Source organism: Bos javanicus, chromosome 5 (genome assembly GCF_032452875.1).
Source record: "Bos javanicus breed banteng chromosome 5, ARS-OSU_banteng_1.0, whole genome shotgun sequence".
Classification (NCBI taxonomy): domain Eukaryota; kingdom Metazoa; phylum Chordata; class Mammalia; order Artiodactyla; family Bovidae; genus Bos; species Bos javanicus.
In genome coordinates, this window is record NC_083872.1 from 51,228,888 (window position 1) to 51,245,265 (window position 16,378).

The window sequence follows — 16,378 nt, forward strand, 5'->3', positions numbered from 1 at the left end:
TTTAATCATCTTTTAAAAAAGCATTTGTGTTTATTAATTTGGCTATACAGGGTCTTAGTTGCGGCACTCAAACTCTTAGTTGCAGCATGTGGGATCTTAGTCCCCTGAACAGGGATTGTTATCTGGACCCCCTGCATTGGAAATGCAAAGTCTTAGCCACTGGACCACCAGGGGAGTCCCCTAATCTTCTTTTAAATAACTGATGTGTGCTCACTTTAGGTTCGGCCACATCGGTTATTTACCCTATACTAAATTATAGACCTTGTGAAAAGCCTTCTAATATGTATTACACACGTCCGCCCCTTAAGTAACAAAATATGTTGGCTTTCTAGTAGGACTTTTTGCTAAAGGCTGACTCTTGATTCTGAAAGCAGTCAAAGACCTGGACTCTAATCATGATTCCTGAGAAGATGGGTGATTTCCCTCCTCGGGCTGTGGTCTAAGGACGCTCTCTTTCCTCCAGCCCCTTCCTCTGGGCCACTTGCCTCTTCTCAGCATTGCTGCTTGGTCTGGCTGTCCTTGAGATCAGTCTCCACCCCTCACCTTCCCTGTCTCCATCACGTTTGTGGGGAAGACAGTCTCCTTCAGGCAATCAAGGAATTCCAGATTACAGGAATTACAAAGCAGGAGAGCCTGAGGGCGTCTCCAGTCACCCTAGTTAAGCATCTGCACCCAGTCTTCCCACTGAAGATTCTGGAGACCAAAGGAGAGTGACCTGCCAAGACAGCAGTTTTGGGGATTTGGACATTGATGTTTTTTGAAGATCTGTTTATGTTTAAGGCTTATGTGAATTTCTTTTCTGCTCTGTAAGATATCTCAGTTTCAATGTAAAATTTTTCCAGGTAAATGGAAGTGAATATAAGATGCCATGTTTATGTCATGGCTTCTATTCCCTGGTGGTCCTAGGAGGAGATAGACTTCAACTCACGTGGATCAACTGGCTGAAGGAGCGAGAGGGGACCAGCTAGGAGCATTGCAGCTCAGGAAGGCGTTGACCCTGCTAGACCTGCAGAGTCCAGGGAAGAAATGCTACAGCGGAGCTGGGAGAGGGGCCGCTGATGAAGGCCCTTGGCCAGGGGCCGCAGGAAAGAGTGGGAGGAGGCCCCTGACTCTCTCCTTCTTCCCATCCCCCTTTCTCCTGCCAGGGCCTCCCATTGAATGAGCCCAACTGGAAGCCACGTGACAAGGGGCCCAGGGAACTCGGGTCAGAGAGCTTGGTCAGCCAGGGCACAGACGCAGGCGGGGACTGCAGCTCCAGGGTGGGGGCGAGTGGAAAATCACCAGTGCATCTCCTGCTCTTCTTTGCCTTCCCCAGGGCTGGAGTATCTTAAAAATAGGAATCCTCATCTCTGGGGCCTTTTAAGATGCACACAGAGGAGCTGGCGCTGAGCCCTTATTCTGTTCTGGATCTTGAGCTTGTTGGAGAGAGACGAAGAGATCAGGGAACGATTTCTTTCTGTTCTGAGTAAAACTGCATCGATGATTCAGCTTTTGCACTCGCATTCACCTTTTTTTAGTCTGGATTTAGTTCCATGTTGTTAGAAATGAATTTGCCTTCCTGGCCCTTCCAGTGACGCAGGTGGTGGTGACTGAGTGCTGTGTTCCTACCCCCTCTTCCCAGGGAAGCATCTTTCATCAGCAGACCCCAGACTCGGAAGGTAACCCAGCTTCCATGCCCAGAATATCTTTATGTTGGATTGTGCTTTTCAGAGAAGCAGGGCCTCCCCAACTCCCTGTTCTCACTTTTGAATGTAGTTTCCTTTGAAGCTCTGAACTCCTTGGTGCAGCCCCGTCCCTGTGCTCCCCACCCCACCACCTCCTGACCAGCCAGAGCTTCAGCCCTGCTTCCCACATGCTCAGTCCTCTGTCCAGGACCAGCCAATCCCACTTCTTCACCTGGACTTTTGCCCCCCACTTTTAAGTGCCAGTTTCTAGACCCAGGGCTTGAGTTCCTCATCTCTAAAAATGGTGCTGTTGTACTAAGTGTTAATTTCTAACACTTCTGGCATTCTCAAGATGGCACAGTGAGGGGTGGCACTTTTGGAAAGCAAAGCCCTAAAGGTTGTTTCGGTTGGTTCATCTTTCTTGGAGTCCATTTTTGAAATTTTCAAATGACTGTTTCTAAGTGTCCATAAAAGTATGGTGTTTTACAGGTTATTCCCAATAATTTGAAAAGTTTCACAGGTACTTTTATCCTTATTAAAGCTGTAAAGCACTGACCCCCAAACATACAAATTATCTCAAGAGAAAATAGCATCTCTAAAACCTAGTCAGTTTAATTACATTTGTAGTATTCTGGCCCCAGTATCCAGATATGAATTTGGAGTTCTATGGCTCATGGCTGGTTGGGTTTGCTGTTCACTTATGGGCCATAGGTCGTATAGAAGCCTAAGAGCAATATGAGTTGGTATTGTAGCCACTGTCCAAATATAACTAATATGACACTTATTTGTGTATTTTCAGCTCTAGTATAAACAATAGATATTTGATATCATCTTATGTAGGATCATTGCCTAGTTTATTCATTTATTATACCTGTGTTTGAGTTCACAGGTATATTCAGTTATTCCCCAGAAATAGCAACTAAGTGAATTTTTATCAGACCTCCATGAATGCAGGGTACGGGCAAAGAGTCATGAATCCAAGAGCTCAATTTAAACAAATGATCAGGCCAACAGAGACTTCTAACAACAGAGCCCTGGTTAGTTGCTGAGTTTTCTTCTTTACTGCCGGGTATTGGCTATCCATCTGTTTGCTTTAAATCTTGACAGTTTTGAGAGTGAAGCAAATCTTTGTCTCAGGTTCACTACCCCACAATTATTTACTTTCAGGAAAAGAGAAGCTCTGCACTGGCTTGATTTGGAAACTACCGGTGGTCCTGTATGCAGGCTCAGTTGGCCAGTCGTGTCCAACTCTTTGTGACCCCAGGGATGGTGGCCCACCAGGCTCCTCTGTCTGTGGAATTTTCTAGGCAAGAATATTGGAGTGGGTTGCCATTTCTTCCTCCAGGGGATCTTCCTGAGGAAGATCTCCTGTCTCCTGTCTTGACTATCTTGTCTTGACTATCCTGTCTTGATATCCGGGTCTCCTGTCTCCTGAGTTGGCAGGTGGATTCTTTACCATTAAGCCACCAGTACTGGTGGTCAGTGACTGGTTTTCAAGCTGCTTTGTGAGCTGTGCATCAGCTGACTTACTATCAGGCACAATGTGTGCTTGAGGGTTGTATTCAGAAGCAGCTGATGTTAAATGTGGCTTTACTGGTTTCTGAGTCAGTGCCCACCCTCCGTGTGGGATGGTCCACAGTGATGCCAGGTGGTAACTTCCTGGAACAACCTTGCCCTTCCCTCCACATCCAAGGTAACCCGACACCAGAGGCTCGTGGGATGACTACTGGATGCACGCCAGTTGATTTATTTTTCCCAGTTGAAAGCAGCCAACTCCACACCTAGGGGATCATAAGGGACTAGGAAAGAAGCAGCTGCTGGGCGGATTTTTCACTTCCAGCAAAATTGAACTTGGGGGCATGCAAATGCCATGCAAAGCAATATGCAAACTATTGCCTATTGTGTTGGAGTCACCCGCTCCTTAGGGCTGCAAGTGATTCTTCAGTTTCCATGTTTGACTCGATTTTGGAAGATAATTTCTTTTTATTTCTAGAGCACTAAGGCACTGAGGAGACAAAATCATTACCATTTACTTCAAACAGTGTCTAAAGGTTTGGCAACTGAGACTAGGTGAACTCACTCAGAGTAAAGACCGTTTAACATTTGTGAAATTCATGATTCCACTCTGGCCAGATTTAAGTAACAGCAGCAATAAGATAGTTAATAAGTGCTAGGCACATGCTTTTTGTGGGGTTTCTTTTTTCTTGGCTTTGCTGGATCTTTGTTGCTCAGCACCGGCTTTCTCTAGCTGTAGGGAGCGGGGGCTGCTCTTCCGCGCAGTGTGTGGGTCCCGTCGCTGTGGCTTCTCTTGCTGCAGCGCATGCGCCCAGAGCACTCAAGTGTCAGTAGTGGTGGCTTACTGGCTTCGTTCCTCAGCAGCATGTGGGATCATCCATGACCGGGGATTGAACCTGTGTCCCCTGCATTGTCAGGTGAATTCTTAGCCACTGTACCACCAGGGAAGTCCCTAGGCATATGTTAAATAAGAGAGAATCATATTTAGTTCTGTCAGCAATTTAGTAAAAAGTACACATTGTTAATATCAGATAAATATACGGAAGCACACTGAGGTGAAGGGAATTGCCCAAGGTCCCACAGCTACTAAAGAGCCAGACAACCATCACACCCATCGCTTGAAATCAGAGCACCGAGTTCTCAGTGTGCTATACCCAGGAATGTCCAATCCATGCTAAGACTCACATGGTGTTCTTGTTTTTCATATTTTAACATCTCTAAAATCAATAGTTTCTAACACATTTTTTCTTTTCTATTGCATGTAAAATCATGACATACCTTATGATCAGTGGCATCTTTAATTTCACCTAAAATGGTTTATACCATATAGTTGAGTGGATGTTTGCATTTAGAAGCTATTTTAAATGCTTGGATATAAAGAAGCATGTAAGCTTTGGGTGGTCCAGTTTATTCATTTGTGATCTGGGGAATGCCCCTTCCTCAGACTGAGGACTGTCATTCCCTTCCAGAGGTCCCAGGGTTTTTCAAGAGTATGTTCAATTGTGTATTTTCATTTTGATGGTAATCCGAGTAACATCAGCATTTTCCAGATCTTCTGGATGCTTGCCTTATAAATGGTAACTGCTGTGAATTCAGACCTCCATTTTATCATGCTTATAATTCCTCTGTCAGTCAAGGGGCTGGCAGAGTTTTTCAAGATGAGTGACAGGCTCCGAGGAATACCAGGTCATCTTTTTGAAGATTCTCCTAGGAAAGGGTTCAATGTGTCCATGGAGCAGCTCTGTATAACAAGCAGTCCACGGATTGTCCTTGAAACAAAGCCTGTTGTCCCACCAGGATGTTTTTCTTTCATTTATCTTTCCCTCATTTTTAATTTCCCAGGATTACCCTTCTGTAAGTTAAAGCTTCCCATATGCATTCTGAGGTGAATTCCTCTGGCAAATATGAATTTTCTTGAGGATGGGAACTAGATATTAAACAAGACTTACATTTCTAGATTCAAAACCAATTACGCTTCTCAGACTTCTCCCCTTTACTAGTGATAAGATAATGAAACTATGTAACTGTTTCCAACCCAGGGATATGCAAAGAACTGTTCATTCCTTTTTATGTTTGTGGATATCAATGGCCAGTACAGAACCTTCCCAAATTGCTTATTGCTAACAAGTGGTTCATCTATCCACACCTGCCAGAGAGCTGATTCTTTGATAGTAGCCTTCCTCTGCATTAAAAATAAATTTGATCTTCTTCCATCGACCTGCATGAAGCTCACCACAGCTCTCACTTTCTTTGACAAATGTCTGAAAAGTAGAATAGAGAGAAAACATAATTTATCCCATTCTCTGCTATGAAAGTTGAGTTGTTTAGATCTTTTTCTGCATGCCTTCCCCTATCTTTTTAGTATATACTTGCATAATCCCTTAGCTATACCTACAACCTAGAAAGAAAATATTGCTATTCAGTTCAGTTCAGTTGCTCAGTTGTGTCCGACTCTTTGTGACCCCATGAATCACAGCACACCAGGCCTCCCTGTCTATCACCAACTCCCGGAGTTGACTCAAACTCATGTCCATCGAGTCGGTGATGCCATCTAGCCATCTCATCCTCTGTCATCCCCTTCTCCTCCTGCCCCCAATCCCTCCCAGCATCAGGGTCTTTTCCAATGAGTCAACTCTTCGAATGGAGTAGACAAAGTATTGGAGTTTCAGCTTCAACATCAGTCCTTCCAATGAACACCCAGGACTGATCTCCTTTAGGATGAACTGGTTGGATCTCCTTGCAGTCCAAGGGATTCTCAAGAGTCTTCTCCAACACCACAGTTCAAAAGCATCAATTCTTCAGCACTCAGCCTTCTTCACAGTCCAACTCTCACATCCATACATGACCACAGGAAAAACCATAGCCTTCACTAGATGGACCTTTGTTGGCAAAGTAATGTCTCTGCTTTTGAATATGCTATCTAGGTTGGTCATAACTTTCCTTCCAAGGAGTAAGCGTCTTTTAATTTCATGGCTGCAGTCACCATCTGCAGTGATTTGGGAGCCCAAAAAAATAAAGTCTGACACTGTTTCCACTGTTTCCCCATCTATTTCCCATGAAGTGACTATTAGATGGTCACAAATATACACAAAGACATGGAGACCACCTGATGGCTCAAAACAGTCTTTACTTTTCCTATCAAGCCACTTGCTGTCCACACAGAGGGCACCAAAGGGATCCCCCTCTCTCTGGATTTCCCCCCTTGTTTCCTCCCCTTGGATTTTCTTCTGACCCTCTCCTTGGTACCTTTGGCCCTAAATCAGTGGTTATCAAAGCGTGGTCCCCAAACCAGGAGCAGTAGCAACTGTCAGCTTATGAGAAAAGCAAATTCTAGGGCTCTACCCCTGATCTACTAAGTCAGAAGCTCAGGGGGTGGGGCTGTGCTCTCTGTTGGAGCATCCTTCCAGGCAGTTCTGCTGTATGGAAGGACCACAGCTTTTAAGTCAACTGCTGGGCATTCAGATGCCCAGGAAGGAGCCAGCATATTCTCAGGGATAAAAACAATAGCTTTCCCGGCCTGAGGCTAGAGCATTAAACTTTGAGTGCCGTTTAGCATCTAGGAGCCTCGCTGTGGCCACAGAGCACAGGAGAGGAGCTTCTCTGGCGATGTTTCCCCTAATGCTCTCTGACATGGCTCCCTGAAGTGCAGGGGCCCCTGCATCTCTGTCAGCTGTCTGTGGATTCCTTCTTGCCAGCCTGCCATTCTGAAACATAGGTCCATTTCTTTAAAAAGTGGGAGTTGGGTGAGGATTTCTTGCATGATCTAGCTCCTCATCTCAGTCCCACCCTATATACATCAAAGTAGGGCTCCCTTATCTGAAATGGATCAGACTCCTGTGTGGCCTTTTGGTCTCTTGTTGTTGGGCCTCTAGGAGGGTGTAGTTCTGGCTGTGGTTCCCCATCCCAACCAAGGATGCCCTCATCAGCTTCCCTATGATCCTAGCCCAGCAAGGGGTGGGCTTAGGAGTTTCATGGAGGATTTGCCCTTAGAGATGTTGGCATGAGATGATTGTGATCAAGATAGTGACCTTATTTATCCCTGGTTGCTGAGATAGGAAGCAGTGGGACAGTGACGGGAAGGACCTTTCCAGTGGATAACCCTGAGTCTTGATCTTTGGCCACTCTCAGTTCAGTTCAGTCGCTCAGTCATGTCCGACTCTTTGCGACCCCACGAACCACACAGCACGCCAGGCCTCCCTGTCCATCACCAACTCCCAGAGTTCACTCAAACTCATGTCCATCGAGTCAGTGATGCCATCCAGCCATCTCATCCTCTGTCGTCCCCTTCTCCTCCTGCCCTCAATCCCTCCCAGCATCAGGGTAAGGAGTAAGCGTCTTTTAATTTCATGGCTGCAGTCACCATCTGCAGTGATTTGGGAGCCCAAAAAAATAAAGTCTGACACTGTTTCAACTGTTTCCCCATCTATTTGCCATGAAGTAAGGGGACCAGATGCCATGATCTTTGTTTTTTGAATGTTGACCTTTAAGCCAACTTTTTCACTCTCCTCTTTCATCAAGAGGCCCTTTAGTTCTTCACTTTCTGCCATAAGGGTGGTGTCATCTGCATATCTGAGGTGATTGATATTTCTCCTAGAAATTTTGATTCCAGCTTGTGCTTCTTCCAGTCCAGTGTTTCTCATGATGTACTCTGCATATAAGTTAAATAAGCAAGGTGACAATATACAGTCTTGACGTACTCCTTTTCCTATTTGGAACCAGTCTGTTGTTCCATGCCCAGTTCTAACTGTTGCTTCCTGAACTGCATACAGGTTTCTCAAGAGGCAGGTCAGGTGGTCTGGTATTCCCATCTCTTTCAGAATTTTCAACACCTAATCATCTACTTTGCTGATGCTGTACAACCAAGTAAGATAAACTTGTTGTTCAGTCATTTTCCAACTCTTTGCAACCCCTTGGACTGCAGCACACCAGGCTCCAGTCTATCTCCCAGAGTTTAAGCAAATTCATGTCCATTGAGTCAGTGATGCTATTAACCATCTCATCCTCTGCTGCCCCCTTCTCCTTTTTTCTTCTGTCTTTCCCAGCATCAAGGTCTTTTCCAGTGAGTCAGCTCTTTGCGTCAGGTGGCCAAAGTATTGTAGCTTCAGCTTTAGCATCAATCCTTTCAATGAATATTCAGGGTAGATTTCCTTCACCACTGACTGGGTTTGAGCTCCTTGCTGTCCAAGGGACTCTCAAGAGTTTTCTCCAGCACCACAGTTTGAAAGCATTAATTCTTTGGCGCTCATCCTACTTTATGGTCCAGTTCTCACATATGTACGTGACTACGGAAAACCATCGCTTTGACTGTACAGACCTTTGTCAGCAAAATGATGTCTCTGCTTTTTAATACACTGTCTAGGTTGAACTGGCAAGATTCAAAAAGACCTTTAGCGCCTGGGAAGGTGGGCTAAACCTAACCAGGTGAAGCTTAAGCTTAGCACAGTCCAGGTAAAGTGTGACATGTATTGGGGGGAGGGAACTAGCAGAATCAGGAAGGAAGCTTATCAATGGTTTTAGTTTATCATGGTTAAAAAAAAAAAAAAAGATACACTTATACCTGTGGCTGATTCATGTCGATGTATGGCAGAGACCAATACAATATTGTAAAGTAATTATCTGCCAAGAAAAAAAAGAAAAAATGGTGGTCCAGTGGTTAATACTGTGTGCTTCCAATGCAGAGTGTGTGGGTTTGTTCCCTGGTCAGAGAACTGAGATCCCATATGCTACTGGCACTGCAAAAAAAAAAAAAAGTGTTTAAGTGGACAGTAAATTCAGACTGGTCAGTAGTGTGATATAGACACCAGAACCTAATGTAATCCTAGGCCACAGCATTCAAAATGTAAGGCAAACAATAGCTAACGTTTGGGGTTGTCTTACTTTGCCCTATGCACTCTTTCTAGTTTTAGGGCTCTATGTGAATAACTCAGCTCATCCTCACATCAGCTCTTTTGGGAAACTACTATTATTTGTCTCCTTTTGCACGTGAAGTTCCTCTCTATGTGACACAGTTCAACCAGGGTATGAATGAACAGGAGCCCTCCAAAGAGAAACCCAAGTGGTGAAGGCGTTTGGAACCATGTTTGAAGGATGAGAAAAACAAACAAATTAACACAATGTTGTAAGTCAACTGTAGTTCAGTAAAATTAAAACAAAAGAGAAAACTCAAATGAGCTACGTGAAAATATAACTTGTGTTGCTATGAAAGAGATCTTTAGATGTTTGTCAAATATGGGAGAGTAGTGAGGCTCGCTCTTCATGTCTGGGACAGAGGTGACCACCCCAGGAGGACAGGCTGGTGGTTAAGAGTGGAGACTCAGGCTGCCTAGGTTGAACCTTGGCTCTGCTGCTGCTAAGTTGCTTCAGTTGTGTCCGACTCGGTGCGACCCCATTGATGGCAGCCCACCAGGCTCTCCTGTCCCTGGGATTCTCCAGGCAAGAACACTGGAGTGGGTTGCCATTTCCTTCTCTAATGCATGAAAGTGAAAAGTGAAAGTGAAGTCTCTCAGTCATGTCCAACTCTTAGTGACCCCATGGACTGCAGCTCACCAGGCTCCTCTGTCCATGGGATTTTCCAGGCAAGAGTACTGGAGTGAGGTGCCATTGCCTTGGCTCTGCTACTTCTAGTTATATCTGACCTTGGTCCAAGCTCATATTTTCCGTGCCTCAGCTTGAAAAGTGAAAGTGATGTTGCTCAGTCGTGTCCGACTCTTTGCAGTCCCATGGGCTGTAGCCTACCACGCTCTGCCGTCCATGGGATTTTCCAGGCAAGAGTACTAGAGTGGGTTGCCACTTCCTTCTCCAGAGGATCTTCCTGACCCAGGAATCAAAGCCAGGTCTCCCGCATTGTAGGCAGACGCTTTACCGTCTGAGCCACCAAGGAAGTCTTGGAAAGTGTTAAAAAAAAAAAAAGTAAAAGCATTAGTCAGTTATGTCTGACTCTTTGCGACCCCATGGACTATAATATAGCCCACCAGGCTCCTCTGTCTATGGGATTCTCCAGGCAAGAATACTGGAATGGGTAGCCTTTCCCTCTCCAGGGGATCTTCCTGACCCAGAGTTCGAACCTGGGTCTCCTTCATTGCAGTCTGAGCCAGAAGATGATGAGAGTATCCACTTCCCAGGTGAGGAAATGAGCAAATGAGTAGGAAGCTTTTAGCACAGGATGAGGGCCATGGGAACTGCTCATCAATGGTGAACTGCTATTTTTTTTAAAAAAAATATTTCTTGTTGTTTATTTATTTGGCTGTGTTGGGTCTTAGTTTTGCATGTGTGGGCTTCTCTCTACTTGTGGCATATGGGCTTAATTGCCCCATTGCGTGTGGGATTTTAGTTCCCTGACCAGAGATCAAACCCACATCCCCTGCACTGCAAGGCAGATTCTTAATCACTGGACCGCCAGTGAAGTCCTGTGAACTGCTATTGTCATCATGCTCAGTATAAGCTCAGTGAGTGAGAACTGTCCAGAGATAAAATGAGCTGCCACAGAAAACAGGAGGTTCTCTCTTAAGGAACTTATTTGAGCATTGTGGTATAACTACCTAGCGAGAATGTTGGACCAAGTGATTTGATTTTTCACTGTCTCCATTAAGCACCAGGTTTAAAACACTGTAACTATTTTCATTTTTCCTTCCTTTCATAAGAGTTTAATCTCACACTTTGTGTAAGGAAAGGTACAAGTATTTCCTGCTGTGCCATGGTCTCTCAGGTAGGCTGACTGCAGAAACAGGCCCCTGGAGAAGCAGTGGCTTGGTCTCTTTCAGAAATTCAGGGACCTGGGATTAAGGAGACTGTCATTTCCACACTTGGTTTCCAAGATCCCCTAGGTCATCTCTCCAGCAAGGGACCACTCACGGAACCTTATTATGGCCCAGCCCTCCAAGGAGGACACGTCTCATCTGCGTGCTCTCCATTGGCTAGAATTCAAGTCCATGGCCATTCTGAGAAGCAAGACTGCTGGAGGATACAGTCATCTATAAATTATGTCTTCAGGCCCAAGAGAATTTATTTTGATCAACATTTGGCAGTTTCAGCCATCATTGGATGTTGAGAAGGGAATTGATGTTAGGTTCAATAAGTGATGTTGTCTTTATGCATGGTTGTTACATTTTTTTTCCTGTAGATCCTTTGGAGCTGCAACTTGGATATTATTATCTTTAAAGTCCACAAATCAGTTATCTCTTTTGTTCCTTTAATTTTTGTCACTGACAATTTTAGAAGAGATTCAGTAAGTTCAGCCTAAATTGTCAGTGAAGAAAAAGCTGTCTTACTGTGATCCACTTTGATCTTAGAGAAGAACACATATGAATAACGAAAAAGCCTACAAGTAAACAGCATACCAAATATTTGTCTTTAGAAAGTTCATCACAGAAAGCAATACTCATTTTATGCTAGAGAAGAAAGATATATTAACCAGGTAGGAGATCACTGTGCTGATGTCTCAACACCTTCTGTTCCTTTGCAATTATTTTTTAAATTGTCACAGTTACGTTGTCAAGGTTTTTAAGTGACATGCCAGTTCAGTTTGCTAGTTTAGCTTCTTTCCACTCTCAAACTGCAGTTCAGTGTGTGTTTTGTTTGAGCATATTTCCTCTCCTTCATGTCATCCTTAATGGAGTCGAAATAATAACTACAGATGGATCATTTATAAATATGTCTCAATCTATCTTAAGTTTATTTATGTTAAGCTTGTACAACTCCTTGTGTATGTATTATACAGTCAGAGCCCCAAAGTAATGATAAGGTATAAATTAAATAAAATGTCATGGAAGGAGCAGGATTCAACAAGTATTTGGATGCCTGCATGTGCCAGGCATGTGTTGGGGAAACATAGTGAATGAAAAAGTCCCCATCTTCAGAGCACTTAACAACAGTTGTGTGGTGTGGGAGGGCAGGGAGTCGTTTCCATTCACAGTGCGGGTGTTAGGTTCAGCCCTCAGCTTTCATGAATGGAGGCTGCCCTGGGTTGAAAGGGCACACATGGGATTATGTTCTTTGACTTGGAGAATGACAGTGACGTGAGGGTACACTGCATCAACAAGGATGCTTCCCAGCTCAGAATCCACGACTACGGAGTTCTGTAGGTGGACCACTTGCTTTATTATTCCAAGGGGTAACTGTTGTGTTTGTGAACAGAGCTTGAAAAGTTGCTTGGCAGTGGAGTCATTTGTAGAATGGCTGTTTTTTTGGTGGGCCCACGCTCATTTTTGTGAATTGTGAGCCTCATTGAAATGTCATTAATAGGAAATGGTACATGAACATCTTTCATGTGTCGAGACAGGGTATTGATATTCACTGAGCAGTCTCTCTTGGGGTGCAGTGTATGGTTATCTGGTGGTTAGTTGGCTCTGGGGAGTCCACTGAACAAGGTGGTCACTTAACCTTCAACTTTGTCCTCATCTACTGGCAAGTTGACAGACTTCTCAGGAGCAAAGGTGGTTTAGCTGTTAGTGACAAGAGGAAAAGAAGGGAGGTGTCAGCCCCTGGAGATGAGCCCGTCTCATGGTGGCCCTGAGCAGTGAAACGAGATGAGCCTGGGATACTGGGCTTTATAAGAGCCGGACCTCACCCCTAGAGATGACATCTCAGCCTTCCTGTTGTATAAGGGACTGGTTCCCACTCGTCAGGACCCCATGCAAATCAGAGGTACTGTGTGTAAGGTACATGGGCTGAGTATGGCAGGTGGCCCTTCCTTCATTCTGCACATCTGTGTTGAGTCCCAGCCTCATGGTGATGTCTGCATTGTCGTGGGCATAAACAAAACCCGCTGCCCTCATGGAGCTTACAGAGTATTTGGCAACATAGATAATAAGCAAGGCAGATAAGTGAAATGTTGACTACACTAGAGTGTGAGGACTGCTAGAGAGAAAAATAGGATGAGGGAAGGACTCATCAAGGACAGCTTGGGTTTCAGTTTCAGATGGGGAACCAGTGAAAGCATTACTGAGGAGAGGGCTTTGGGGTAAAGGTCTGCAGGAGGCATGAACCACATGGATACCTGGGGAGTGCATGCTGGCAGACATGATGGCAAAGGCCTTGAGCCAGGAACGTGCCTTTAATAGTTGAGGACTAGAGAGAAATGGTCCAAAGAGGTGGGTAGGGATGAGGCAGGGAGGTGTGGGCAGGGCCCGGGCACACACGGTAGCAGCTGGTCACAGCCATGAGGAGGTCTTTGCACAAGCTCCTCCCTCTTGTTTGACTCTGCAGATAATTGAGCCATCTCCCAGCTGTGGTTTTGTTTGAATATTTCATGTATGTATGTATGTATTCAGCTGTGCTAGGTCTTGGTTGCAGCACTCAGGAATCTTTAATCTTCTTTGCAGCATGCAGGATCTTAGGTTGCAGCTTGTGAACTCTTTATTGCCATCTGTGGCATCCACCTGACCAGGGATTGAACCTGGGTCCCCTGCGTTGGGAACATGGAGTCTTAGCCACTAGATCACCAGGGAAGTCCCCCGGCTCTAGTTTTAGAACCTTCATTCTGTTTTGTGCACAAAACCCTAAGTAATTCTGTACGTTCATAAACGTTGGATCTATGCCAGGCCTTACAGACTGACTTCTAGAGTGGTTTGGGGTTTTAGTCACTAAGTCATGTCCAACTCTTGCGACCCCATGGACTGTAGTTCATCAGGCTCCTGTGTCCGTGGCATTTCCCAAGCAAGAATACTGGACTGGGTTGCCATTTTCTTCTCCAGGGGATCTTCCTGACCTAGGGATTGAACCCACGTCTCCTGCATTGTAGGAGGATTCTTCACCGTCTGAACCAAATGCCCTTCTAAAGTAGTTTACACTCCTTTTATAAAAAAAGCAATGGAACCATTGTGTGTTTGTTTTTTAGTAGAATCTTCTGCATGTTTCCAATATATAAAAACAGCTAAAGGAGGGAGCCATTCCAGCTGACGTTTGGAACCAGATTAAGGGCTCACACCATCTCCCCTTTCCCAAGGTGGTGTCCGGGGCTGCTCTGTGGGACACGAAAGCCACTCAAACCTGGTCTGCAGGTTAATGACTGGACCAGAGAGGTTAAACTTGCTTGCACATCAGAATCACCTGGGGAAAATTTTCCCCCTTTTTATTTGCTTTTCTTTCAACATTTTACTATGACTATGAAAATTTAAAAACAAACAGAAAAATTGAGAGACTCGCCATGCACTCCTATATACCCACTACTTAAATTCTGCAGTTGCCATAATAGCATTTTCATCACATATCTGTTCATCTACTTGTCTCTCTGTCAATCCAGTGTAGACATCCATGTACCCTCCTGGGAAATTTTCTTTTTTCTTTTTATTAATAAATAAAAATAGTCAGTTCTCTATTTTCAGGTTTACTGATTCAGAATCATTGAAGGTGGGGCCAGGAGTCTTTATTTTAAAAGCACTCCAGTTGATTCTGATGTAACCACTCTGGGAACCACTGTTGTTCAGTTGCTCAGCTGTGTCCAACTCTTTGTGACTCCATGGACTGCAGCATGCCAGGCCTCCCTGTCCCTCACCATCTCCTGGAGTTTTCTCAAGTTCATGTCCGTTGAGTTGGTGATGCCATTCAACCATCTCATCCTCGACGCCCTCTTCTTCTTTTGCCTTCACTCTTTCCCAGTATCAGAGTCTTTTCTAATGAGTTGGCTCTTCACATCAGGTGGCCAAAGTATTGGAGCTTCAGCTTCAGCATCAGTCCTTCCAGGGAATATTCAGGATTGATACCCTATGGATTGACTGATTTGATCTCCTTGCAGTCCAAGGGACTCTCAAGAGTCTTCAGCACCACAGTTTGAAAGCATCAGTTCTTTGGTGCTCAGCCTTCTTTATGGTCCAGCTCTCATGCTGGGAATCACTGGTCTACCCTAAATCCCTTTTTTTTTTTTTTTTTGCTGATAAGCAAAATGAGGTCCAGAGACACTGCCTTGTTCAAGTTCCCATGGGTAGCCAGTGGAGGAATAGAATTAGAACTCAGGTTTTGTGGGGTCTTATTTTTGGTGTCTACTCAGTAACATGCTGCTGCTGCTGCTAAGTCACTTCAGTCGTGTCCGACTCTGTGCGACCCCATAGACGGCAGCCCACCAGGCTCCCCCGTCCCTGGGATTCTCCAGGCAAGAACACTGGAGTGGGTTGCCATTTCCTTCTCCAGTGCATGAAAGTGAAAAGTGAAAGTGAAGTCACTCAGTCATGTCCGACTCTTAGCGACCCCATGGACTGCAGCCCACCAGGCTCCTCCGTCCGTGTGATTTTCTAGGCAAGAGTACTGGAGTGGGGTGCCATTGCCTTCTCCACTCAGTAACATGAGCCCTTTGTAAAATCAAATAGTATCCCTGCCTTACTATTCCTATCCATGAGTGGTTTGCTGAGCTGCTATTTATTTTAGGGAGTTGTGAAGAATACTTTGTTTTCTTGTTGGTTGAAATTTCAGGCATTATTGAGATAAAAGAACTTAAATGTCTCACGTTGCCCTGAGCTGCGTCAGTGAGGCTGGAGAATGGGCATTGGGCTGGAGCCAAAGGCAGGAATAAAAGCTGTGGCCTGTCCCAAACTGTGAAATTGTCCAAAATTCACACGACTGAGCCTCAGTTCCCTGCTTTGAAAACAAGCATTTAAAAAGATCTTGTTAACTAATCTCAGAGATGTCTTTCAGCTCTGATATTTGTGACCATTAAACTAGCATCCAGACAGAGACTGACCTGACCAGTCAGCCCCTGCACTCCTGAGGCCCTGATCCATCCTCCTCCACCTTGTTAGCTGAGATGGCAGAAGGCAGACAAGACACCTCAAAGCTTTCCAGTTGCCGCCTCTACCAGCCCTGATGGGACCCTGAGAATCATCCTGCAGGGGTTCCCCCAGATCCCAGGCTCCTGTCAGCTTCGAGACTATCCAGTGCTGACCTCCACGTCCTTCAGGGCTTCAGCAGTCCTGACTCCTGAGTGTAGCGCCATATCTGCCACCCAGAGAGTAACCCTGAGCAGTTTTCAAAGCTTAATTTGCTTCTTCTTCTGAACTAGCAGCTCCCAGGCGACGGCAGGCAGCCTGTGGGCCTGTGTGGCGGGCACCACCTTTAGTGCTGTGCTCTGCCCTCCAAACCAGGGCAGACTGTCCTGTAGAGCTTTGTTTCAAACTACCCACCCTCAGGGCCACCCACTCCTGCTATCAGCACTGCTACTATCATTACCATTGTTGCTCGTGTGGTTGCCACCACCACCACTGTGAAGATGA

At 45.2% G+C, this 16,378-nt stretch overlaps 1 protein-coding gene across 2 annotated transcripts in view; it reads left to right on the forward strand.

The window, feature by feature from the left end:
• PPM1H (protein phosphatase, Mg2+/Mn2+ dependent 1H) overlaps window positions 1-16,378 on the forward strand; it is a 302,588-nt gene that overhangs the window by 152,114 nt on the left and 134,096 nt on the right. The window lies entirely within an intron of this gene.